The sequence below is a fragment of the Equus caballus genome, chromosome 1 (genome assembly GCF_041296265.1).
Source record: "Equus caballus isolate H_3958 breed thoroughbred chromosome 1, TB-T2T, whole genome shotgun sequence".
Taxonomy (NCBI): Eukaryota; Metazoa; Chordata; class Mammalia; order Perissodactyla; family Equidae; genus Equus; species Equus caballus.
In genome coordinates, this window is record NC_091684.1 from 49669713 (window position 1) to 49694651 (window position 24939).

A 24939-nucleotide genomic window follows, 5' to 3' on the forward strand; every position below is an offset into this window, starting at 1 on the left:
GTTTCCCAGTACACCCCCACTGGATCTTAACTCTGGCTCACATTAGAATCCCAAACCCAGTTCAAAGTGTATCAACTATCAGTATTTTGTTAAAGTATCCCAGGCGATTCATGTTCAGCCAACATTGAGAACCACTGTCTTGGGCTGTAAGCTTCAAGAAGGCAGGGCTTGCAGCTGATCTTCTTCACCATTATCATTCACATAGTAAGTAATAAAAAAAATTGTCAAGTAGAGGATGAAGGAATGAATGAATTTGCCAAATAAAGGGACGGATGAAAGAGAGGAGCAAGCAATGCTCCTTGGGAAACACTGCCTTATGGAAACTCACTGAGCAACTATATTGCTTGATACATATTTGTTTGTAGGTGTGGAGAGGTGGTTCTATTTTGGCATTTCATGAAGAGCTCAGTCCTTTTGGATTTCTTCCTACCGAGTGGTTCTAGATTAAACTACTTAGATTTCAGCTCAAAGTCCAGGGCAAAGCATGATCCTGGTCATACTCCGGGGCTGAGGATTGCTGGCAAAGGGGACCTTGGGTGTTTTCTGCAGCCACCATTGATCTCATTTCTTTAGGGGCTTCTGAGCCACAGAGATTCATATGATGAACCCTCCATACCCAGACACCATAGTCACATTCAAAATTCTTTCCAGGGCCAGTTGAAATCACATCACCAATGTGAATGCTTTCTTTGCTCACTACATCTCACACTACTCTGTAGTTCCTCTGAACAACCAGTGCCCTTATTTGTCCATCATTACAAAGACGTAGCTCTGAGGGCCAGTGGTTTAGACTTTGGAGTCAGATAGTCTGGTTTCCAAATCCTTCCTTTACCATGTTCTAGCTGTCTAACCCTGTGCAAGTTATTCAACCTTTTCACATCTCAGTTTCTTCATCTATAAAAGGAGGATAATATAAAATGCTCCTGTTTCATAGAGTTGTGAGGATTAAATGAGATCACAAACGTAAAATATTTGGCACCATGTTTGGCACATGCTAAGCATTCAATTATTAGAAGCCATTATTATGTCTCTCTTTTGATAGTTATGATTTTTTTATCTTGTTTGCTAGGTTTCATAGGTTTATATCTTAATGAAACTTCTTGGATTATAAACTCATTGAAAGCAGTGCTTTGATATTGTATGTTGTACATAGTTCGTTTTCAAAACATAACTTGGTTATTATAGATGGCTCCTAGGTGGGGAACATATTTGGTTTAGAATTCTCTTCCCTCTAGCTCTCACATCCCTAGATGAATGAAACTTTTAGCATATGAGAAGAGCTACCTCGATCTTTACAACTGGCCTGGACTCAAGGCAGAGACTCTCTGCTTACCTCTAAAGTCCTATCCCAAGAGGAATGTGCCCATCAAAGAATACATCTAATCAAGACTTGGGGTTTAAGCATACAAGAGAGGTATCTATCCTAAGGTCTGCATTACCTGAGACATCTGAGACAGACAGACTAAGATACCTCAGTGTCATGAGAGGTCAATGAGATGTCAGAGAACTTTTAAGATTGTCAGATAATTAGCACCTGAGAGGGGCCTATTTAACTTTTGTATCTTTCAGGTCCATATGAAAACCCCCAGGATGCTTTCCTCTCACTATTCACCATGTTTCTTTCTCCACCCAATTTTACAGAAGAACTTCTCTTACAAGAGGGCATGCAGCAGTGGCAGACCAGAATCACCTGAGGAATATTTAGCAAATACAAATGCCCAGATTTTATCCAAGACCAATTAAATTAGAATCTCTAGAGATGGGGTTGGATAGTAGTATGTCACAAAATGTCCTCAGGTGACTGTAATGTGCAGGTGGTATTGGCAATCACTAGCCAGAATGAGATGCTCCTCTGAATAGGAATCAACAAGCAGTGACAAACCTTCAGAGCACACCAATGTGCTAGATACCATAGAGGTTACAAAAACAACCAAAACTTCCCTCTGTCCTCAAGGTGTTTCCAGCTAATTGTAGAAGAAAACTTCCATCCAGAAAAAGATAAATAGCCAAAGGCCACAAGTGGTGGGTGTACAAGTGGGTCCGAAACTAAATGCTGCAGAAATTGAGAGGTGAGAAGCCCATGAAAGTTGTAATGACCAAAGGTTTCATGGCAGAAGAGAGAGGTAACTGAAGATTTAGAGGGATACAAAGTCAAGAAAGGCTGCCCTTGACTTTTTCATACCAACTTTGGACATGTTTTCAGAAATGTAGGGGCTGCTTGAAACACTCATATGTTTGTGGCCTAAATTTACAAGACACCACAAAACCTTTGTAAATACAATTTGTTATTTCTGTAAAATTTCAATTCTCAAAACAGCTCTTGAAAGTAATGCTATTGTTATTTTCAGTTTAAGAAACTGACACTTAGAAGAGATAAGTGACAGCTTTAAGAAAGTGTAGTACATCTGCAGGTACACATTAGACTTGAGGAAACAAGCAGGTAACCTCTGAGGAACTCATATTCAAGCCAGTTGTCAATTTTTCTCAACAAGTCAGTGCTCCTTTTGCCTTTTTGGTCTCTTCCTGGGTCACACAGGAAAGATAGATTTCCTCATAAGTAGTTAGGGAAAACTCTAGTGGCCTGATCCTCCGTCTAGCTGCCCACAGCCTCCTTCTTTGCACATAGTATTCAAATAAGTCCTTGACTACATCTGTTAGAAGCAGCAATTTCATTTCTACTCACTCCAACACAGTTTCTATGCTATCGGACCTAAGAGTCTTATACAGAAAAACAAAAGCATTGAAATCAATGTACATTTTATTTCCTGTCAAGAGTATCTGTTTTTACACATAGAGTTTGCGGTATCTAGAGTTTCATTTCTGAGAATCATACCTTTGTAACACTCTACTCAAAAGAAACTCATTAACTTTCCCTAACGGAAAAGTTAGAGGCATCACATGCTTATTTGAAGCTGGACTTTTATTCTAACAGAGGACACTGCATATCATACGCTGGTTGGCTTGAGATCCTTTTTGGGGGATCTGACTGAACATTGACCCCAATTACAGGCATTTATTTTGTGCTTCAGTGCTACTGTTTCAGAATAAAAACCAATCACTCAACCCTACAGAGAAGCTTTATAAACTTCCCCAGTGAGTCTATAGCTCATTTCTCTTTTTTTCATGGTCACTGAATTGATTTTTCTTTCTTGCTTGTACATAGCGTTCAATTATAGTGAACTGCAGAATCAGATGACGATCAGCTATCACAGAAACTACAGAACTGGAGGGGAAAATACAAATTTTTAAGCCTTATCCATTGATAAGATCCCAGACTGTGGCTTTCTCATCTGGAGAGCTTGTCATGGTTTTTGGGCTGCTCTGTCAGGTAGTTTTGATTTTGCCTCTTGTGAGAACATATCAATTGCCACTAAGAGTAATGTGTAAGTTGGTTTAATTTTCTATTTTGAGATATCTCTAAAATTTAAATGGCATAATGTTTTTCTCAGGGGTCCTCTGGAGTTGATCTTAAAATCAGGACATTAAAAATGAGTTAGCCTCCAGGAAAAGAAAAAAGTAAAACAAAGAAGCAGCATGGGCCCTGGTTACAGGATCCATCCAACACAGGAGAATGGCAAAAGATAAGAGCTGCACAGTTTCCCTTCTAGGAAACCAGTTCAAATGGAAATAGGAGGCCCAAATTGACTCTAGGAGGAAAGTCTCTAGAAAAAATGGAAATGAGAAATTATCTGATTGGTTGTATTTGTGATCTCTCTTGAAATGCTGGCTACCAGAGGATATAGAAAGACAAGTAGAATTATGGAGAAAACCAAGTGAATACTTTTAAAAGATGCATGAATAACTCTAGGAAAGACAAAAATTATGATCAGGGAAGGAAATAAAATTATGTGCATGACTTTGCCGAGTAGTGAATTATATTTACATAGTTAAATAAAGTTAAACCTAAAGTTGATCCTTAAAAATATGCAGATAAATATCAAAATAAATAGAAAAGATGTTTGAAAGTGTTGCCTTTGGAGAGTGGGGTTAATGTTGCTTGGGGTAGGGAACAGCTGTCTTTTTTATATAAGCTACTTAGCACTATTTTACTTTTAGAACTTTGTATCTATATGGTTTTGATAAAAAGTTAAACATTTAAAAATATCATTTGTATTCCTAGCCCTTATTAGCACAAATACAGGCTTGGCATGCTTTCCCAGTGTTTTGTGGAGCAGTGCTAAAGGGGGTTGGCTTTTTAAGCACATGGATTAGAAGACTGTAGTGGGTTTGGTAGGATGGAGGAAAAGCATTAGGACTGGGCTTCTGTCTTGAAGGGTTCCACTCAAGTGTTATTAATAACCTCTGTTAGCATTGATCCCATTCTGATAAATAAGGAGAAAAACTTTGATAAACCTCACAGGGTTGAGTTCCTTGTGTTCATTTGGGATGCTGAGCTTCTCCTTACCATTACTGGCAATTAGCCCAAACATAATTCTCACTTTGAAAAACATTCCTCTGGGGCCTGGGTGTGTGTAGGGCTTGTGTTTAAATCCTGGATATGTCAGAGCCATCTTGCTGGATCTAAGGCCTTCAGATGAATATGAATATGAGAGGCTGAGGAACCAGAATACATGTCAAAAAAATGGACAAGAATTTACCTTGAACTCTTGTCTATGAGCAGAAATGCACCTTCTTATTTATCCTTAAAGCAATTTTTCTCACTTTGAAAAATAGGATTGATCCAAGGCCAGATGGTAAGTTTGGACTAGTAATTACATTTGTTTACTTAAGTTTCAAAATCTTGTAACAGCTGGTTTTTGTAACATGGCTAATTATATGAATGCATCTATGTTCTGTCATGCCCTAGTCATTCAAACATAGCAAAAAATATTTCTAAGACTGGCAACTGGTCATCTGAGTTGAAGTATGTGATTTTTTTATGGTCTTAAATATACGGATTTTTTCATACTCAGGTCAAGATTTAAGGGAGAAACCCATTATAGTTTAGGCTTAGGTTAAGAAGGAACATGGTATGTGTTTGGGGAGAGAAAACTAACATTATTTAAGCATCTACTATGTACCAGGCACTTTACATACATTATTTCATTAATCCTCACAAAAGCCTGCATTATTCTTATTTGAAGGTTGAGATACAGAGAAGTCAAGCGACCTTTCTACTGCCTTTTAGCTAGGGTAAGTCGTGGAACTGGGATTTTACCAAGTTTTGCTAGCAATGAAAAAGGAGAGAGGTTGAGCAATTTCTATCAACAGAAACCCACTTACAAAACCACTTGTAAAACTTGCTAAAATGTAGAAACTGTGGGGCTCCACCTTTGATGTACTAAATCAGAATTTTTAGGAGAAAAGCCAATACCCTGTGACTTTTATGTACCCCAAAGTTTAAGAACCACTGCTATATTATAATTGTAAATTATGCTGTAATTATTTTGCAGAATACATGGTGTTATCCTGAGATTAAACTCCCTTGAAGATTAGCTCTGTTTTATTACCCACTATTTCTCAACCCCTATGGGTGCAGTCAGAATTTCTGAAAACTGTATACAGAAAATGTCAGAAGATTATATTTTAGACTCAAATTGTACCACAAAGAATTAGCATTTTCTTCTTAGACTAAGTTTCTGGAGTAGTCATACAAAACCGTGGTGGAGTAGGAAGAACAAGAGCTGAGAAATTTTCTGTGTATGCCTTCAAGGCAAGAACCATGACCGTGCTGCATCTGCTTACTGTGATTTCTTAACGATTGATACAAGTTTTAACTATACGTGCATAGATTTTTCCTCTACCCATTCTGATGGATTGATGGTGGTGTGCTAGTCTTTTTTTCTTTTTCTCTTTCTTTCTTTTGGTAGTCCTTATGCATCGTTTATGCCTTGAATAGCTCAGAATTTGAGAAGACTGAATGAATGTTCCCAGAATCCCTAGAAAGGTTATTAACAGAAATTTAATAAAAGATAAATATCAACAAAAATCAAGAGCTATACAAAATTAAGGAAACAGAGGAAAGGAGGAGAAACGAATGGGAGAGTTTGTATTGGCCCATTTTTTCCATAAACCCAAATAAATAGGCCATGCCCTATATATAACAGAGCAGAAATGACAGGACAAAAAGAGATGAGGGCAGTTTATGCTTTTCCTACTGTGTCTCTTCCCAAAAATAGAAACTTATTAATGTAGAAAGGTGGGAGGTATGGATTTGGACACCAGCGTGTGTTTTTTCTTTTATAATAATTCAGTGTATTTTAAAATAGAAGAGTATAAAGTCACCAGATTGAACTGGGATATTCATTTTGAGTTTAACAAATATTTATTGATTGTCCTCTATATTAAAGTCCTCTGAGTTCTGAAATATTGAATTCCTACTCCAGGAGTCAGGAGACACGAATTCTAGTCTCAGTTAGTTGATTGACTCCTAACTGGTCACTCATTTCCTCTGACCGTCAATCTCTTTCTCCGTAAAAGCAAGACAGATATTTCTGAGGTCCCTTCAAGCTCTGTGAGTCTGTGTCTGCATTAACAATTGTGCCACAAAGAGAGTCTGAAGTTTTTCTTTGGTGGATTAGGAGATTTGGGGCAAGGTTATTATAAGTTTGTTTAAATTGATGAAAAGTTACAATTTACCTAAAGATACTTAAAGCCAACATGGTAGTCATTATTTTTGGATATTTTCAGTTAATATGAATCTGGTAAAGGTCCCTAGTCAGCATCTTTTTGTTTCTGAGACAGTTGTTAAGTTAGTTGTTCTGCTGATAAAATCAAATGCTATTGTTTAAAGAGTAAAGTGGAGAGGAGAAAGTGGTAAAACATTTACATCCTGATCACCCTGAGGTGATATCTTCTGTGCATTCTATAGTATTCAAGTTATTTTTGAACAGCTTTATTGAGGTATAATTAATGTACAATAAACTGCACATACTTAAAGTGTATAATATTATAAGTTTTGACATATGAAATACGTCCACATGTTCAATATGACCTATGAATCCATCACCACAATAAAGACCCTGAGTGTGTAGTGCACTCTCGAAAGACTCCTTGTCATCCCTCCCTTCCACCTCTGCCCACAACACCCCCTCCTGCTCACCTGCCTGGCAACCAAAGATCTGCTTTCTGTTACTATACATTAGTTTGCATTTCCTAGGATTTTATATAAATAGAATTATATAGTATGCATTCTTTTTTGCATAGTGTCTTTCAAGCCAAGGAATTATGTTGAAATTCATTCATGTTTATACCTGTATCAAAAGTTCATTCATTTTATCATTAAATAGTGTTCCACTGTATGGATCTAAAATATTTTGTTTATCCATTCACCTATTGATGAACATTTGAGTTGATTTCAGTTCATGACTGTTACAAATACAGCTGTTATGGTCATCTGTATATGTGTCTTTATATGGACAAATGCTTTCATTTCTCTTGGGTAAATAAATACCAAGGTGTGGAACGGCTGGGTCATACGGCAGGCATATGTTTAACTTTATAAAGAACTTCCAAACTTTTTCCAAAGGGGTTGTTCCATTTAACATTGCCACCAGCAATGTGTGATCCCTTTATCATTATGAAATGATAGTGTTAGCATGGCATATCTTTTTCCATACTTTTACTTTCAACTTATTTATGTCTTTATATTTGAAATGGGTTTTCTAAAGGCTTTTGTATACTTGGGTCTTAATTTCTTATTCACTATGATACTCTCTGCCTTTTAATTGGGGTATTTAGGCTATTTACATATCACTGACTATTAGTATGACAAGATACAACTTCCTATATGATTTCTCTTTGCCCTATATGCTCTTTGTTCCCCTTTCTCTTTTTTTTCTCTTTTTTTCTGCCTTTTTGTGGATAAACTGAGTATTTTTTATTTCACTTTTTCTCTTTTGTTAGCTTATTAGCTAATAACTGTTCTGTTATTTTAGGAGATGCTTTAGGATTTATAGTACACAGGCATATCTCCTTATATTGACTTCACAGATACTGTGTTTTTACAAATCAGAGGTTTGTGGCAACCCTGAGTCAAGCAAGTCTTTTGGCGCCATTTTCCAACAGCATTTGCTCAACTCATGTCTCTGTCACATTTTGGTAATTTTCACAACATTTCAAACTTTTTCATTCTTAGTGTATTCGTTGTGGTGATCTGTGATCAGTGATCTTTGATGTTACTATTGTAATTGTTTTGGGATGACACGAACGATGCCTAGGTAAGCCAGCAAACTTAATTGATAAATGTTGTGTGTGTTCTGACTGCTTCACCGACCAGCTGTTCCCCCATCTTTCTCCCTCTCCTCAGGCCTCCCTATTCCCTGAGACACCACAATATTGAAATTAGGCCAATTGATAATCATTCAGTGAATGGTCTCTAAGTGTTCAAGTGAAAGGAAGAGTCACATGTCTTTCACTTTAAGTCAAAAGCTAGAAATGATTAAGCTTAGTGAGGAAGGTATGTCGAGAGTTGAGACAGGCTGAAAGGTAGGCATCTTGTGCCAAACAGTTAGCCAAGTTGTGAATGTAATGGAAAAGTTCTTGAAGGAAATGAAAAGTGCTACTCCAGTGAACACACAAATGATAAGAAAGCAAAAGAGACTTATTGCTGTTATGGAGAGAGTGTTAGTGGTCTGGATAGAACATCAAATCAGCCACAACATTCCCTTAAGCCAAAGCCTAATCCAGAGCAAGGCCCTAACTCTCTTCAATTCTGTGAAGGCTGAGAGAGGTGAGGAAGCTGCAGAAGAAAATTTTGAAGCTAGCAGAGATTGGTTCATGAGGTTTAACGAAAGAAGCTGCCTCCATAACATCAAAACGCAAGGTGAAGCAGCAAGTGCTGACGTGGAAGCTGCAGCAAGTTATCCAGAAGATCTAGCTAACATAATTAATGAAGGTGGCTACACTAAACAACAGATTTTCAATGTAGATGAAACAGCCTTCTATTGAAAGAAGACGCCGTCTAGGACTTTCATAGCTAGAGAGGAGAAGTCAATGCCTGGCATCAAAGCTTCAAAGGACAGGCTGACTCTTGTTAGGGTCTAATGTAGTTACTGACTTTAAGCTGAAGTCAATGCTCATTTATCACTCTGAAAATCCTGAGTTCCTTGAGAATTATGCTAAATCTACTCTGTCTGTGCTCTATAAATGGATAAACAAAGCCTGGATGGCAGCATATCTGTTTACAACATGGTTTACTGAATATTTTAAGCCCACTGTTGAGACCTACCACTCAGAAAAAAATATTCCTTTCAAAATATTACTGCTCATTGACAATGCACCTGGTCACCCAAGAGTTCTGATGGAAATGTACAACAAGATTAATGTTGTTTTCATGCCTGCTAACACAACATCCATTCTGCAGGCAATGAATCAAGAAATAATTTCGACTTTTAAGTCTTATTACTTAAGAAATACATATCGTAAGGCTATAGCTGCCGCAGATAGTGATTCCTCTGATAGATCTGGGCAAAGTAAATTGAGAACCTTCTGAAAAGGATTCACCATTCTAGAGTCCATTAAGAACATTTGTGATTCATGGGAAGAGGTCAAAATATCAACATTACTGGAGTTTAAAAAAAGTTGATTCCAACCCTCATGGATAACTTTGAGGAGTTCAAGACTTTAGTGGAGAAAGTAATTGATTATGTGGCAGAAATAGCAAGATAACTAGAATTAGAAGTGGAGCCTGAAGATGTAACTGAATTGCTGCAATCTCATGATAAAACTATAATGGACTAGGAGTTGCTTCTTATGGATGTGCAAAGAAGGTGGTTTCTTGAGATGGAATCTACTCCTGGTGAAGATGCTGTGAAGACTGTTGAAGTGACAACAAAGGATTTAGACTATCACATAAACTTAGTTGATAAAGCAGCAGCAGAGTTTGAGAGGATTGACTCCAATTTTGAAAGAAGTTCTACTGGGGGTAAAATGTTATCAAACAGCATCACATGCTACAGTGAAATCATTCATGAAAGGAAGAGCCAATCAATGCGGCAAACTTCTTTATTGTCTTATTTTAAGAAATTGCCACAGCCACCTGAACCTTCAGCAACCACTACGCTGATCAGTCAGCAGCCGTCAACATCGAGGCAACACCCTCGACTAGCAAAAAGATTAAGACTCACTGAAGGCTCAGGTGATGGTTAGCATTTTTTAGTAATAAAGTATTTTTTAATTCAGGTATGTACATTGATTTCTTAGACATGATGCTATTCCACACTTTATAGACTACAGTATAGTTAAAACACAACTTTTCTACCCACCAAGAAACCAAAACATTCATGTGACTTTCTTTATTGTGATATTTGCTTTATTGCAGGGGTCTAGAACCAAACCCGCAATATCTCCGAGGTATGCCTGTACACTTAACTTATCACAGCCTCCCTTCAAGTGATAATATATCATTTTAAGTGATATTATAAAGACCTTACAATGGTTTATTTCCATTTTTTCCCCTCTTGGTCTTTGGGCTATTACTGCATACATCTTACTTCCGCATATCTTATAAACCCTACATCCCATTGTTATTAATTTTACTTATGCAGTCCATTATCTATTACTTAAATAATAAAAAACAAATCTTTACTGCCTTTGTGTAGATCCAAATTTCCACTGATATTATTTTCCTTTTGCCTGAAGGACTTCTTAAAACACTTCTTGTAGTACAAGACTGCTGATAAATTCTTTCAGCCTTTGGATGGTGAAAAAAGCCTTCTGTCACATTTTTTTGGAAAGATATTTTCACTGAGTATAGAATTCCAGATAGATAGAGTTTTTTGCTCTTTCAGAACTTTAAAAATGTTGCTTCATTGTGTTTCCACTTGCATTGTTTTTGACAAGAAATCTGTTGTCATCCTTATCTTTGTTCCTCTGTATATAATATAACATTTTTCTATGGCTGCTTATGAAATTTTTTCATTATCACTGGTTTTGGGCAATTTATGATGTACCTTAGTGTAGCATTCTTTTTGTTTTTCCTTCCCAAAGCGCCAGTGCATGGTTGTATATCCTAGTTGTAAGTCATTCTAGTTCTTCTATTTGAGCTGCCACCAAAGCATGGCACCTGACAGACAGGTGGTGTAGTTCCACGACTGGGAAGTGAACCTGGGCCACTGAAGCAGTGAGCACCACACTTTAACCACTAGGCCATCAGCATTGGCTCAGTGTAATATTCTTTACATTTATTGTTCTTGAGGCTTTTGAGCTTCATGAAGGTTTATAGTTTGCATAAATTTGAAAAGTTTTTGGCCACCATTTCTTCATCTTTTTCTGGTTCCCACTTTCCTTTGGGAACTCCAATTACACATATATTACGTCACTTGAAGTTGTACCACAGTTCACTGATTTTTATGTTCTTTTTAATTTTTTAGTCTTTTTTTCTGTCTGTGTTTCATTTTGAATAGCATCCATTGCTATGTCTTCAGGTTCATATCTTTTCAACTAGATTTTATTTCTAGGATTTATTTTTGGGTTTTTGTCTCTAGAAGTTTGATATGGGTCTTTTAAAAATATCTTTCTCTCCTTATTGAGCATGTTTAATTTTTCCTTTAGCTTTTTGAACATATGAAATACAGTATAATAATTTTCCAATGTCCTTGTCAGCTAATTCCAGTATCTGTCAGTTCTGGGTCAGTTTTGTCTGATTGATTTTTCTCCTCATTATATGTGGTATTTTCCCGCTCCTTTGCATGCCTGGAGATTTTTGATTGGATGCAAGATATTGTGCATTTTACTTTGTTGGGTGCTGGATATTTTTGTATTTCTATAACTATTCCTGGGTTTTGTTCTGGGACACAGTTAAGTAATTTGGAAATAGTTTGATCTTTCTGCCACTGTTTTTAAGATTTATTAGGCAAGACTTGAGCAGTGTTTTGTCTATGTCTAATTATTCTCCACTACTGAGGCAAGACTCCTCTGAGTATTCTATCGAGTGGTTTATGAATTATGAGGTTTTCCTCCCTATCAGGGTATTGCTCTAGTCCTATCCTCTAGTTGACCCCCGTAGTCCTGGCTCTATGTGGGAGCCAAACACTGCTGTCTTTCATCTTTTTGAGTATTTCTTTCCCCAGCCTTAGACAGTTTCTGCACATGTTTTCCCTGATCATTATTTGGCGGAATACTTGAGGAGGACCCTCTGCCAATCTCCAGAGTACTCTCTCTTTGCAGACCTCGCTTCTCCAGTACTCTGTCTGCAAACTCTAAGTGCCTTGGTCTCTCCAGATTCTCAGTTCCATCTTCTCAACTCAAGGATTTTTCCAAGCTCTGCCTGTGTTCCTCTTCAGTGTGCAATGCCTGGAAACTCTCTCGAAGCAACAAGTTTTGGCAATCATAGGGTTTCTTCATTTGTTTGCCAGCTCTTAAGGATCACTGTCCTTCATTGCCTGATATCCAATATCGTGAAAATCATTTCCTCATTTACTTTGATTCTTTAGTTGTTTCAGGCAAGAGGATAAACTCAATTCCCGTAACTTCTTCTTAGCCAGGACCAGAAGTCTTCTCCACTTTTGTTTAAAGAGTAACTTAACAACACTAAATAGAGGAGAAGGTGAGAGCACAGAAATCACTAAGAAAAAAAACTTCTACAGCATTTTGGGGAAAGGAATAACCCTAATGAATCTGTTTAAGCAAATGTTTATTTAAATGTATAAATTAAATAAGCTATAAAAGGCTTTTAAAATCCATCTTGCAGAAAGGCTTAAGAGTATCAAGAAATATATCATTTACAAGCATGCCAATAACATTATTTTTATATATTCTCAATGCAAAATATAACAGTGAAAATATCATCCCAGTCATAAAACTCTACGTAGTTTTAGAACACATGACTATTTTCTCTGCCCCAACTTGGCTGTGCTGATTCATTTACTATGCATTGGGTAACTTGCATCTAAAGGCGCTATAGACGGCATTGAGGTTTTGAATGCCTTCACATGAGCCTCAGGACTCATCTTTGCAGGATGACGCAAGTGATCATTACTGTTGATGAATTTTAAATAGAACAATCATTTTGATTGCTCTGCTTAAGTCTGACTCAGTAAGGCAGCAAAAGCATTTCCCCCATCATACACAACAAATCTCAGAATTCTAACAGACATTTCCAAGGGAAAATGTGAAAAATGTCCAGGCTTTCACACGTTACTACCAGGCCAATGTGACTCCTTTTTCTTTTGTCATGGTCTGTGGGCATTAAATGGAAAGGGAGAATAGAGTACTAGAGAATAAAGTTAGAGAGATTAAAATCAAACCTCAAACTTGGTAATTGGCTCTTATACTTCCTCTCTTTCTTTTATATTTTACTTTCATTATCCTTTCCCTTTTGTGAATTCTTTTTTTCAGCTTTTAAAAATTATTCATGGTACCTCAAATTCTTTAGGAAATGAATGGGCAATAATACATTCAGTACATGTAAACAGCGTTCTAGTCAATTACAGCGGGTGGCTGACCTGCTTGGAGGGCAGACACTTCACATATTCAGCAAGTAGAGAATCAGTTATAGCCTGATATGATGCTACAATTGGAAAGACCTTAGTGATTACATGGTCCAGGGATTGGCAAGACTTTGGCATGAAGGCTATCATTCCTTTATCCTGTACTTATGGCTAATTTATCACAAAACATTCTCTCATTGCATCAAGATTCATCTCAGCTGTCTCAACTAAGTACCCTAGGCAGTCACTACCAATCACTAAAAGTAGGACTATCAAATAAATCCTATTTGCAACTCAGGGTCTAGTCCATTCTCTTAATTTTATAGATATGGGACTGAGGCTTCTAATCAGCTGCAAGGCTCAGATTGGAGCCAAGTCCCTAATTCTGAGCACAGTCATTCCAGAATGTCTCCATACTCCTAGAAGGCTAACTATTTTTGTATGAATACATGATGACAAAGCAGATGTGTAGACACAGAATGACAGAGGTGTCCTGGAAAGAAAGATTAAGAGACCTTCATCCTGTTCTGTTTATTGCCAATCTGAGCCCAGGTATGAAATGGAAAACTTTACCAAAAGAACAAAAAGATTTTCAACTGATTTAGAAACTAATCATGTTTGTCAAGCAACCCGGAAGAAAAGGGTAGCATGAGATTTTTGTTTGTTTATTTTGGTTTTGCCTATCCCGCTTTATAGAGAGCCAGGGAAGAAGAATATCCACATAAAACTATTTCAGGGTCATTGAAAGTCTCCACTCACTTCAAAATTCTTCTCCTATTGTTAGTTCCTAATACATGAAGTTCCTTTAGTAGATATATAGCCTGTCGGTAACCACTGAGTGATTACACTGAAAAACAAATTCTTGTAGAGAGAAGGAATTCATTGATTAGGGTGTCAATAAATAGCAACAGGGCTGGCCCTGTGACATAATGGTTAAGTCCTGTGCGCTCCACTTTGGCAGCCTGGGTTTGCGGGTTCAGATCCCTGGCATAGATCTATACCACTGTCAAGCCATGCTGTGGCAGTGACTCACATACAAACTAGAGGAAGATTGGCACAGATGCTAGCTCAGGGCTAATCTTCCTCAAGCAAAAAAAGAGGAAGATTGGCAACAGATGTTAGTTCAGAGTGAATCTTCCTCACTGAAAAAAAAAGTAAAACAGATTATCTTCTAAGAACAGTTTGTGATAAAGAGGGAAAGATGAAAAAAAGAAAAGAAAAAGTCCATAGCAAGAGAGAAGATGTGGAAAAAGGAGGCTGGGCCACCACAAGGTAGTTTTTTCATAATATTGAGGACAAGTGAGGATTTGGTGAGTTGCCCAAGGTCTTTCAGGTGAAATTGAATTTTGAATCCTGCATCCCTTGACATGATTCACATTACACTTTATTGCATTGCACTTAGCCCTGACCATTCCTCAGAGATCCTCTTCATGACTAAAAATTATCTATCACCCAAAGCTCCAGATCATCACTAATATTAAGTGAACAGTTACTATCTGCTAGGCTATATGGTTACTGCTTCTCATATGTATTACCTCACTTAGTACTCACAGGTAACTTATACAGTACATTCTTTTATTACCTCCACTTTACAGATAAGAAAACTGAGTCTTAGAGGCCGGCCCAGCGGCATAGTGGTTAAGTTCACATGCTCCGCTTTGGCAGCCCAAGGTTGCAGGTTCAGATCCCGGGTGCAGACCTACACAATTGCTCATCAAGCCATGCTGTGGCGGCATGCCACATACAAAATAGAGGAATATTGGCACAGATGTTACCTCAGGGACAGTCTTCCTGATCAAAAAGAAAAAAAGAAAAGAAAAGAAAACAGAGTCTTAGAAAAGTTAAGTAATTTGTCTAGGGACTTCTGGCTAGAAAGTGACAGAGCAGCGATTTGAAGCACAATCTGTCTGATTACAAGCCAAACTTCTAATCACTACACAAATCTGCTTCCAGTTTTACCAGAACCAAATAGAGGAATCTTAGCCTTGTTTTATATGTTCTTCAGAATTAAGAATGAAATTTTGGGACACTATATAAGAATTCTAAAGAATTCATATTCTTTCTCCACTTTTGCTAAAAATCAACAAAAAATGTAAAAGGATATCTGATGTAAGATTGTGAGACAACTAACTGCAGAAATCAATCACCAAACCAAGGCCCTTGATTAAAACTGAACTTTTTATACTTTAAAAAATCTCTGCTCAATGATACAGTTGAATGTTGAATATTATATCTGTTTTTACACACACATCTATTTCCACACACAAGTATGAAGCAAAAAATATACAACAAAGCTTCACAGCCCAAAGCCTCCTCCCAGAATGGCATGTGAGCCTCTTCCTGGCTAGTTGAATGGGCCAAATTCAGCCTGGGAGCTTTTTAAAGGCTGAGGACGACATGCAGCTAAATGTTTGTTTCACTGAGGCTAAAGTCTTTGGGAGACCGGTTGTGATTTTCTTTAAATGGAAGTTTAACAGGTCAGTTGTTAGAAAAACAGAGGAAGTCAGAGAAATCTAGATGCAATGAAGAGCAGAGTTTGGAAATAAAGACTTGGAACCTGGGGACCTACCTGTTGGAAGAATTAGTGTTATTTTCACTTGTCTGAAGGAAAGGTCAGCAACTTTGAAAATTGAGTGAGTATCAATATAGGAAAGATTTTGAGAAATGTGCCCAAGCCTTTACCCAGAAAATCCTCTTTGGTAGAAGAATCAGAAACTTGCTAATAAGTATTAAAATTGTCTCTATTAAGTGCCATGAAAGCAAACCAAAACCAAAGCCAAAAAATGAACTTTCTGCCAGGTACCCATATAATACAAATCAGTATAATATAAGATGCTTGCCTTGAAAAGGTGTAAAATATATATGTACCTATAACAAACATGAAAGGGTAAAATAATAAAAGGTGCTGTATGCTAAGTGCCAAATATCTAAGCCAACTAATAATGGTCACTTGAGTTCTGAGGAAGAATCAGAGACAGGTGAGAGGGGAATGCGCCAAGGAACCTAACCCATCGTTTTATTTTGCCTGAGAGGAAATAAGAATCGACAAGAACTTATCTGCCTAAAGCTTAAACAGCTACAGCAGTTCCTCGCTGAGCTGAAATCTCCTGAATCCCTGGTCCAAGGCATCTGCCAGCACATGAGGCTGTCAGGGAGAGACTCGTGAAGCAGTAAGAATTAAGCTCACCTTTGTAGGGAGGATAGGGATTGTGACATTTTGTTGTTTTCTTGGGCTTTGCTTACTGAAGTCTGCTAAATCTAAGTCAACCACGCCACCTTCAACAGTTGATTGAAAATGAGAAGTTTGACTAATGTCTATTGTTGGACTTGTACGGACCTGAAATGAGTCACAGATACTTCGTTCATCAAAATGTCATTCTTTCAAAAAACATTTATTTGAACATCTACTGAGTCTGGGAATTTGCTAAGTTTTGAGGATGCAAATGTAGAAAGATACGATCACTGAATTCAAGGAGTTCAGAGCTTTCTGAAATCATGGAACGATTATGCCATAAGTAATTATAATACTAAGGGTAATTGTTATCATGGACATAAATACACAATGCAGTGCAAGCATCAGAAGAGGGTTTCCTGTCTTAGTCTGCTGGGGCTGCTATAACAGAATACAGGAGACTGGGTGGTTTATTTCTCACAGTTCTGGAGGCTGGGAACTACAAGATCAAGGTGCCAGCAGATTTGGTGTCTGGTGAGTGCCCACTCCCTGCTTTATAGAAGCCGTCTTCTTGCTGTGTCCTGACATGGCAGAAGGGACAAGGGAGGTCTTGGAGTCTCTTTTATAAGGGCACTAACCTCATTCATGAGTGCTCTGCCCTCCTGACCTAATGACCTCCCAAAGGCTCCAGCTTCAAATACCAAAACATTAGGGATCAGGATTTCAAAATATGAATCTCGGGGGGGGTACAACATTCATTCTGTAGCAGTTTCTAAGTCTTCCAGCACAGTCTGGGAAAGCAAGAATGTCCATGGAAGGTTTAGGTAGAGCATGTCTCTGTTTCTCTGTTCTGGGCTGCACTCCAAGGAAGATGAAATCACATGGGGTAGAGAGTGAAGTTACCACCCACAAAAAGGCATTACTGAGTAACTCTGGAAGCTGGTAGGATATTCTTGTCTATGGGGGAAATATTAAGCCCTAAATCTCTAATTACACAGAAATTTAAATATGTAAATTGAATGATCCCAGGCCTCTCTCTGTGAATTCATATAAAATCACTTAATATTAATATCTCTTATCATTTATTCCAAGCTGATACTGCTAATGCAGGACTTCTGGTTCCTTGCAAGATTCCTCAAAAAGGTGAGAGAAATGTGTGGAATTAGATACTGGTGATGGTTGCACAACATTATGAATACACTGAAAGCCACAAGTGTATCCTTCAAAATGATTAAAATGATGAATTTTATCTCAAAAAAAAAGATTACCCCAAAATATCCCCAAAATTCCTCAAAGGAGTTTTACAAATGCTTACAAAACCAGTACAAGGCTCATATTTCTGGCTTTTACTACATACCACTTCTTTTTAAATTTTAAAAGATCTATATAATAAAATATTTCAAACATGCAGAAAAATGCACAGAATATTCACCATCCAAAATCATATCACCATCCAGAATCAAGAAATACTAACATTTTGCCATATTCAGATTTTTACTTCAGATTATTTTCATAAAACTGAGAAGTAACATACAGTTGAGGACTTTTCCCATCTCATTCTCCTCTCTCTCCAAAGACAGCTTTTCTTCTGAAGCCATTATGATTCCTTTCTGTAACACATTTAAAAATATTTACCACTCATATATTTTTCCATAAATTGTACACAATATTATTTCATGAGCTTAAATTTGATAGATAAATGGTATTACTGCATAGAAATTTTTATCCCACATTATGTTTTCAGGATTTTTGTTCAAACATGTAAACGTGTTTAATTCACTTTAACTGCTGTATACTATTCCATCATATGTATATACTACAATTATTTATCCATCCCCTATTGACAGTCATGTAGGTTGCTTCCAAATATTTACTATTACAAAAAGGATAGCACTGATCATTGTTGTTCATATCACCATGTGCACATTTCTATGAATTTCTCAAAGATATATATAAGAAATAAAATTTATAAGATATTACCAAATTCCTCTTCAAAGAGATTATTTCCTCATATCTTCCCCACCTTTGTCATGTTTGCTCTCCTTATTTTTGTTTCCCTCATGGATGAGAAATAGCATCTTCTCGTTTGCACGTCATTAATTATTAGTGAATTTGACCATCTTTTCTTAAGGTTTTTAACCATTCGTGTTTCTTTCTCTGCAAATTTGCAGTTCATACCTTTTGCTAGTTTTCTTTTTTTTTGACGGCACTAGCTTGGGAAAAGTCATATTTATTTGGGAGAACTATATGTTTTTAAAAAGCCAGACTAAATATTGAATGCAAAATATATGAAACTATGATCAAGTACTCTCTCCTCTCTCCCCTGCCCAAAATAAAACATTGTATTTTAATTGATCGAAACACTATTATTGAAGTACAATTTAATGTTAAAGTGGTTGTATGAAGACGGTATTTCAGGACATTTTCAATATCCACTTTCCTTCTGCTGCACTGGGATTGCTAAATGGTCACAACAGGAAAAGCTTTCAAAGTTGTGGTAGCTTTCTTGCAAAACCAAGAGACACACCACTTTTTACAACAGGGAGCTACATGCAGCAAGTTTGTCCAATACTGGCTTGAAGTTCTTCTACAGGCTTCTGTGTTCTCTAACGGGAAATAATCCTTCATCAAGGAGATCAGTTGTCCTTACTTTTTCTTTATCTTATGCCTTTATGTGTAATTTATTAGGAAAAGTTTTAGGTGTCGAAGATGCATTTTCCCCTGGTTTTTATTCTAGCAAAAGGTAGGGGTTGGCTTTCATTTTTTCCATGTTTACTTTGCCTTTAATTTCATCAGTGTCCTTTGGCCAGTTTTCTATCTGTCGTTTGTCTTTCTCTCACTAATTCGTGTAAGTTCTTTATAGTCTGAGTTCCACTCCTCTGCTGACTTTACATCTCCAAGCTTGAGGCATATAATCAAAAATTTTTAATTTATATAAAATCTAGTTTGTCAATCTCTTCTTTATGGTTTCAATCTTTACATCTTGCTTAAGAAATTCTGTCCTGCCTTGTCACAAAGACATTCTTCTATATTTTATTAATAATTTTACTTTTTTGCTTTTTACATTTGGGTATTTATTCCTCATGGATAGTTTTTGGAAAGAGACCTAATTTTTTTTCTCATCTAAATAGACAACTGTCAGGGCAAGTGTTACTAAACAGTGCATTTTTTTCCAATTTAGTATAATGTAATCTCTCATATACAACAAGTTCTTTTTCTGCACTCTTTCTGTTTCATGTATCTATTCATTTATCCTGAAGTCACCACCAGGCTATCTTAAGTACTATAGCTTTATAATAAACAGGTTTTGATATCTGAAAGAAAAAGTCCTCAGTTACAGTTGGATTCCTGGGGAAGGAAAATCCTGAGATAGATACTACATGCAGGATGTTTATTAGGGACTTTTCTGGGGATTAAAACATGTGGAAAGGAAAGGAAGGAAGCTGAATGGGCAGAAGGAGAAGTTAAGCTGTAATGCACTCCCAATGAAGGTCACAGCCTACCTCACAGGGAGCTCCGGGGCTGGGACAGCCTTTCAGAGTTGTTCCAAGGTGGGACAAAGGGCTAGCTACGCCTTTATACCCGTATTGTTTAGTAAACCTCCCTGGAAAAGGGGCATGGCCTTGGGCTGGATGGATCTTTTCAACTGAGGCAATTATCTGAAGGTAGCTGACAATCAAGGAGTGTCTGTCAGCAGCACTCTCAGCATCCGAGGCATGAATTCCTTCATTGCCAAAGAGTGATCTGTGTGGCACATCACATCCTCCCTTTTTTTCTTATTCAAAATTACTTCGACTATTTTTGGCTCTTTACTGTCAATGTGAATTTTACAATCATCTTATAAAATTCCACAAAAACAAAACACCACTTATTTGGGTATAATTGGAATTGAGAATGCATAAATTATTTGTGAGGAGATGACATTTATGATATTGAGCTTCCCCATTCGTTGACTATGGTCTTTATACTTCTTTAAGTCTTTTATGTCCTGCAATAATATTTTATCATATTTTCCATAATGGTCTTGCACATCATTTGTTAGAGTTATTCCTAGGTATGTCAGAGTTTTTGTTGCTGTTTCAATTGTAATTGTTATTATTATTACATTTTTTAAATTGTTTGAAGTGGTATATAGAAATTCAACTGATTCTTCTATCTTGATCTTATACATGGCAACCGTGATGAACTCTTATGATTTCTGTTTGTCCGTAAATTCACTTGGAATTTTCATGTAGAGAAAAATATCATCAGGGGTATTTCTTTTTTCTTAGCTAGCTATGACAGTAAAATGCAACCCTGAATAGATGCAGTAATAGCGGCATTCTTATTCTTATTTAAAGAAAATACTAAATAATCTTAATAAAGTTAAGAAAGTTCCCTTCCTAAAAGGACTTTTTAAATCAATGCACTAAACATTTTAGAGATACGATATTAATAAGTTAATATTGATGAAGTAGGCACGATTATCATCTAATTTTACCAATGAGAAAATTGAGGGAAGTAACTTGTCCGAGACCACACTGTTAGTAAATGTTAGAACTGGGATTTGAACACGGAAGTCTGTCTTCAGAGTACATGTTCTTAACTGCAACACTTAAGGCCTCTCTCTCAAGCTCTCTAGCAAGCTCACCCTACTTCCTCAACTTTCAATACTATTTCCTAGTATTTTATTTCTACCTTATTTTAATTTTGTCCCCAAATTTTCTTTTTTACCCAGAGTCCCAAACTAATGACAAGATTCCTTGCCACTTCTAGACTCAAATTTTACAGAGGGGGCAACCCTTTTGGCATCCTATCTTTTGAGATTTGTGCAAGAATCTCAGTTCCAGCTCTCAGCCTTTGACAGGGGCAAGGCTACATTTCTGATACCCTTGCTTGGGCACTAAAACCCAATTTTCTGGCCATTAGGATTATATTTTGGGAACAATATCCCATTGGTCAGTTGTCATAGCATTTGCTCACGTGCTTACTATCCTGTTTTCATGTTTCTTTTTAACACCTAATAGTTTTATTTTTGATTACACTTCATAATAATGTTTTGTTATATTTTTACCCACCATTTCTATGTGTTTGGAGTCATGGAGGTGGGAGGGAAGGGAGGGCCCCTCAGTATCGTCTCAGTCCCAATGTTGCTGGAATTTCCACCTCTTGTTTTGTCACTTCTAAGCTCTTCTTAGCACTTCCCTGGCCTCTGCCTCCAGTCACTTTGCTAAACTGGCTGAGTCACTCCAAATTTACTTAAAGATGCACAGCTTTGCAGTTGCTTCTGAAGCCAGAGGGAGAAGGTCCTCTCTTCTGTGTGACACTTAGGTGTTGGTAGAGGAACAAAACAGGTTCCTGGGCCTAAAGATGACTCAGTTTACTCTCCACTGGAGTAGGTTTCAGCTACTATTCTGTACGCTGACACACTGCTCCTCTCCTACCCTCAGGCCCTGTTGCTGAACCTCATTGAACCAGATTTTTCTTATCAAATGATGAATTGGATGTCAGTGGCCCCATCATCCTTTCCAGTCATACTTCTGCTGGCACCCATCCTTCCCTCCAGTCAGCACCCCCTCTCACCTCCACAAGACTCCGTAAATGCAAACAGATACTTGAGCAGGGACAAAGAGTATCACCTCACTTTGCATTGTGGACTTACCTAATCTCAGCTCTGGCTCACCAACACCCACTGCTATGTACTAAAAACAAAACTAATCACACATGTGATGTGAATTTTATTTTAAAAGAATAGATTAAAACTTTTGTTTCAAATGGAGGTGAGCTTTCCCATCTATTCATAAAAGAGAAGTAGGATGACTACAGAAGTTCTGAATCTGGGTCTCACCTTTATAAGGCATTAAATCAGCATTTCAAGACAGAATGTTAAGTCCAGATAAGGTGTGAATTTCCACAATTAAGGAGCTTAACTGAGTGAGGACCTCTTCTGCTTTCTTGGTGAAGACAATCCTCTTCAATATTTATTTATTTATAATTTGCATACATTAAAATTCACCTATTTTTGAGGAGTATACAGTTCCATGAGTTTTAACACATGCCGAGATTCACGTAACTGTGATCATAATCAGAACAGACAGTTCCATCACTCCCAGAACTTCCTTGTGCTGCCTCTTACAGTCATACCCTTCCCCAACCTGTAACCCCCAGTAGCCACTGATCTGTTTTCTGTCACTATAGTCTTGCCTTTCCAATAATGTCATATTAAAGTAATCATACAGTATGTAATTTTTTGAGACTAGCTTGTTTCACTTAGCAGAATGCATCTGAAGTTCATTCATGTTGCTACATGCATCAATGGTTTGTTCCTGTGGAATGCTGAGTAATATTCCATTGTATAAATTTATTATAGCTTGTTTAGTTCATTCACATATTAAAGTCTGGGTTGTTTTCAGTTTTGGGTGAATGCTCCTTAAATATTTTTGTACAGGTGTTTGTGTGAATTTAAGCATTCACTTCTCTAGAGTAAATCCCTAAGAGTGGGATTGCTGGGTCATATGGTAAGTGCATGTTGAATTTCATAAGCAACTGCCAAAACCATTTTCTAGAGTGGTTATGCCACAAAGCAATGTATGAGAGTCCCTGTGGCTCCACATCCTTGCCAGAACTTGATAGTGGCAAATTTTGTTTTTTCTGTTACTATTTTTTTAACTTAGACATTCTATAATAAGTGTGTAGTACGATGGATAGCAAATAAGCACACCAAAAGATGCTCAACATCATTAATCATTAGGAAAATGCAAATTGAGCTCTTTTAAAACCCATGAAAAGGGTATTAGGTTTCATACTAAAGAGACAAGAAATATATCTTTCTGGGAGGTAAGTAGTGCAGCAATGTTGGAAGTGTGACTGAATTAGATATGGCCTATGGATGGGGGGAGAAAAAAAAGAGATTCGATAAAGATTCTGGAAGAATGCCTGGTCCAAAAATACAAAAACATACTACAGTGTCCTGAAAGTCACTTGCTGGGTATCTCTAATGTGTTGTTGGAAATCAGGTGTAGAATTGATTTTCCAATAATAGATCTTTGACAGTTGTTAAAAAAAAAAAAAGGTATGACATTTGCAGCTGAAAAGTGTAATTTTTCTGTGCTATCTGAAAATTCAATGGTCCCTTCACTACAGGAAACAGTGTGTGATATACAGATAAATATAGGCAAACTGAATTATTGGGCATCAGTCCCGCCAAGGGGTTCCATAAAATTGAGAGACTCTTCAGTAGTTTGTATAAGTGCCAGAAACTTGAGGTGAAATTATAGCCATATACTTAAAATCCTGCCAGAAGACCTTGCCCCCTGCAAGTTATCCTCCCCAGTCAGTTCCAAGAGACTGTACTCTTGGCCTTCTTTAGTTTCCCCTCAGCACTTTGGAACTATGAACCTTTCCCTCCTACATACTTCTTCCTGAGACTTGAAGGACTCCCAAGTCCAGGGGTCCCGATGTCTGGTCTTCTTTTGTATCTCATTCTGCTTCCAACTCTCCCCAGATCTCAGCCCCAGGCTTCTAGCCAAGGACACTTCCCACTCTTTCGGCCAGGCAGGCTTCCCAGGGTTGAAGGGGCTATTTTTCTCTGTGAGGCCTCCGAAGGCTCCCACAGATCTCCTCCAATTTTGCCTTCCTACTCCAATGATTCTTCATGTTTTGTCAGCCCTAAGGACACATCTCTCTACTTTGAGCTTTGGTAGCACTGTTAGCTAAACTCCACAAGTCACATTCAAGACTCACTTGAGTTACTTTTCTTTTCCTCCAGACTACAGTAAGTTTTCAGTTAGTTTCTTCCTAGCTTATTTTATACCTTCTCTGCTTTCTTCGACCATCTCTGTGCCAATACACACTGTAGATTATTTATTTAAAGCCATTTAAGTTCAATGCTAACTTGAGGACTCCATTGTTCAGTGAATGATTAGGGAAATAAGAATGCTTATGTTTTCCATTTGCTTCATTATAGGGCCGTTTCCATGGTACATTGCATCAGGAAGGTACTTTGGAGTCAATTATTTTGATCTATTCATTCTGGAAATAAGAGATAAAATTCTTTGAGAGGAAGGATGGCCTGAGAGAATTTATGACAAAAGCTTGGCACTCCAGGCACAGAGAGATTCCAGTCCTTATTCTGTTGTTGATTCACGATAGGACCTCAAAAAAGTCACTTAGATGTATTCTTGTCTGTTAAGTGAGGATGAGCTGCCTCCCAGGTTTCAAATGAGGAACAAATTGCTAAATCACTCTCCTAACACATGTTCCCTAGCTCATCCATTGTCAGGGACCTGAGCCAAGAAGTGGGGAAATGGCCCTCTGGATATTATCACATATCCCTCATAGGTGAATCAGTTCTTCTAGGCAATAGAACTCACACATGGTACCTAGAAAAAAATTTTTTTAACTAAATCAAAGACAAGT

At 37.4% G+C, this 24939-nt stretch overlaps 1 long non-coding RNA gene across 1 annotated transcript in view; it reads right to left on the reverse strand.

Annotated features, from left to right (window-relative positions):
* Positions 1 to 24939, reverse strand: part of LOC111773977 (uncharacterized) — a 141619-nt gene that overhangs the window by 101141 nt on the left and 15539 nt on the right. The window contains exon 2 of the long non-coding RNA XR_011437286.1: positions 18077 to 18152. This is a non-coding gene — a long non-coding RNA (uncharacterized lncRNA). The remainder of the gene's footprint in view (positions 1 to 18076; positions 18153 to 24939) is intronic.